Raw genomic sequence first — 3,194 nt, 5'->3', positions numbered from 1 at the left:
TGGTTCAAAGTGTTCGGCACTTTGGTCTGCTTCCGATCAAGGGCATTAGGCTAGATTCTTGATCTAGATTCTGGATCTACCTTATAGTTATTAAAACTGTGTCTGCTACGTCACTGCGCGACACTCTCGGTCTCTGCTACGCTTTACTAAATTAATCTCTATGCTTCTACTAACTACTGAAGTCTAGGCTAGATCTAGATCTAGATTCTAGATCTAGATTCTAGATCGCAGTAGATTTGACTCATTACCTTGTGCACTTTACTTTCAGCACTGCCAGCGAAGCGCATAAATTCAACCAACACAGACACAAGAAGAAGAAACAGGCTTTCGTCACTTTCGAGGAATTCTGTAACAAGAGGTCTATTATTCTACGCTTGCTTACAAAGTTGCTTGACTGCACCAGGTGCCAGATATAGGTCAGAAAGGAAAACATATTTTAGAGTTACCTCCCTGCCTCCCTTCTCTCCGTTCAAGGTTCAGATCATAACTGTTTGTAGGCCAAGGCCTTGGCAACAGCTGACCGTAATAATCGGCTTGTATTCCAGAAATCTTTAGCGCGGGCAAAATACCACTATAATTCAAACCAAATTTTATCAAGCTGGGGGGACAAAATTGTGTAAACCATCTAAAGTCATATTTATCGAGAAGTCCTGAAACAGTATTACTATTTAACTTTCTTTGAACTGCCTTTCTTCCATTCATAATTTTAATAACAAGAATTTTAATTCAAAAGAGATCCAGTTAAAAGAATTATAATACATAATATTATAAACTCGCAAATATTTTCTCTCTCTCTCTGTCTCTGTCTGTCTCTCTCTCTCTCTCTCTCTCTCTCTCTCTCTCTCTCTCTCTCTCTCTCTCTTTCTCTCTCTCTCTCTTTCTCTCTCTCTCTCTCTCTCTCTCTCTCTCACTCACACACACACACACACACACACACACACACACACACACACACACACACACACCACTGCCATTAACTACAAAAACAACAACAACACAACAAAAACAACAACACAACAACAACAACAACAACAACAACAACAGCTCTGGGGCTCCAAACGTTTCAAACGGATGAACTACCACAACAACAGCACAACAGGGCCTACAATTACACCAAAGATACTACACCCGTAGGCTGAACTATCTTTGCTTACACTACACTATAGGCTACACACACACACACACACACACACACACACACACACACACACACACACACACACACACACACACATACACACACACACACGCACAGGCACACACACAGACACACCCTACACTCATTAAACGTGTGGTGGTCTAGGAAAACCAAGAAGATGCAAAGCCCTAGCAGCTGAAATAAATAGACACTTTATACATTTTTCCTTTATTTGAATTCCTTTCACTTTGCTTTTTTCTTCAATTTTCCTATACATGTAATTTGGAAACTGTTATACTATATAACGCTTATGAATTTTTCTTTTGAAATTGTTTCAGTGCCAGAGCTACGCATGGACATATTATGTGACATATATGAAATAAAATCAAGAGCTGGTGACCTCTGATAACTTCCCGACTCAATAAATTAAAAGATGTCCTGGAAATTATAAGTGCCTCCCAAGACTAGCAGTTGACTTCCCATAGCCTTTGCTTCGCACGGTTAAATGCATAACTTTATCAAAATATTATAATTCTTTAATTTTAATTATGCCTACCGGGAAGTAAAAGGAGTTTAAAACTTTAATTACAAAAGAAAAAGATATCAGACACTTCGATGATCAGCCAATATTGTTTATAAGGCTATAATATAAGCTATATAGGCCTAGGCATCTGGGAAGAGGAATCTTGCGGTTCACTTTAAAAATGCCAGACCAACAATTGTGGAGGTGTGAATGTTAAGACATGAGTTTGAAGTTGAAGGAAGAAAATGCAAAAGAAGACAAGAGAGTGAAAGGGCAGGAGGCCAACACTGAAGACACGCGCTGTTCTTTTCAAAATCCACCAGGCTAGCCCAGACAAAACGCCGACACAATTCCTGAATGCAATGTGACAAGATCTAGCGATCTCTTTGTAGCTTTTAACAATTAGTTATAAATATGCACGTGTTGCGCCCATGGTGACACTCTATGAGGCGGAAATTGCATAATAATATTATTGCCAGCCGACACCTCAATAATTGTAATTTAAATCGCTCTTATTGTTTATGTAAAGCATGATATCGCACTCCGTGTGGAAATGCGATATATTAACTTAAAAGTGAAATTTATTGTTATTATAATAATAATTATTATTGTTGTTGTTGTTGTTGTTGTTGTTGTTGTGTTGTGATGTTGTTGTGTGTATATATTTATCACCATGTTCAACCGATACACACACACATAGACATATAGGCCCTCTATAGCCTACATGGATAGGACAGTATTCAACTTGAAACTTGAATAAATAATTTAACGACCTGAGTGTTAGAGTTGAATTTATTTTTCTTTATTTGAAATTTAAAAAAAAAATGTTTGGCTACCGATAGTTATCAAGAGGCCCATTGTATTTATAATTAAATCTGTCTAGTTTTTATTAATCCAACTTTATTTTTCTTCATATAGGGATTTTCCCGTTTTATCCTTCCATATTTTTAATTGTCTTACACACTGGGAGTAATGTCCCTTCTTATAAACAAGCAACGATTAGCCCAGGCCTTGCACTGCTATCTTTGTACTTGTACAGCTCTTTGCTTTTCTGTCGCCACTCGCCACGCAACTCACCGGTGCCTGCTAGCTTTTTGCCTCTGTCTGTGAGGGATCCTGACCACCACTGACGAATAGAGCAGTTTCCTTTGAAAAGAACGCTGAGGAATTAATTGCAGTCGCCACAGCTCTTAAGACCCCTCACTGTGTAAACCCAGAGACAAGGAAGACCCGTGCAAGTGCAGCAGTGCGCGTGTGAGTAGCATTTTCTTAGAGCCTCTGCCTCAAATTTAGTCTTGATTCTAAGTCTAAGTCGCTAAGTAGAGTGGTATTCAATAGTCTACTACAGTTACTACTACTAGAATCTAGATCTAGATATCGATATCTAATCTAGTCTAGATCTATATCTAGATCTAGACCTGCTACCACCACCACCACTGCAGATTCTATTTCTTACTGTTAGCTGTATCATTTTATTTAATTATCTTATCTTACTTTGTATTCCCTTCCTTTTGGGGGGGGGGGGGGGGGGGG

At 38.7% G+C, this 3,194-nt stretch overlaps 2 protein-coding genes across 4 annotated transcripts in view; one reads left to right on the top strand and one right to left on the bottom strand.

The window, feature by feature from the left end:
• LOC101852215 (bifunctional coenzyme A synthase) overlaps positions 1-412 on the bottom strand; it is a 16,443-nt gene extending 16,031 nt beyond the window's left edge. For 2 of the 3 annotated variants that reach the window (XM_005088891.3, XM_005088893.2), the window contains exon 1: positions 249-370. The gene's annotated coding sequence lies outside the window, so the exon portion shown is untranslated. The other variant, XM_005088892.3, reaches the window with a different exon arrangement.
• A 2,221-nt stretch (positions 413-2,633) lies between these two features.
• Positions 2,634-3,194, top strand: part of LOC101851991 (xaa-Pro aminopeptidase 1) — a 33,053-nt gene continuing 32,492 nt past the window's right edge. The window contains exon 1 of the mRNA XM_013084166.2: positions 2,634-2,915. The gene's annotated coding sequence lies outside the window, so the exon portion shown is untranslated. The remainder of the gene's footprint in view (positions 2,916-3,194) is intronic.

Source organism: Aplysia californica, unplaced genomic scaffold, assembly GCF_000002075.1.
Source record: "Aplysia californica isolate F4 #8 unplaced genomic scaffold, AplCal3.0 scaffold00001, whole genome shotgun sequence".
NCBI lineage: Eukaryota > Metazoa > Mollusca > Gastropoda > Aplysiida > Aplysiidae > Aplysia > Aplysia californica.
Note: the sequence above shows the minus strand (reverse complement) of the source record. Positions and strands in the feature narration are given on the sequence as shown.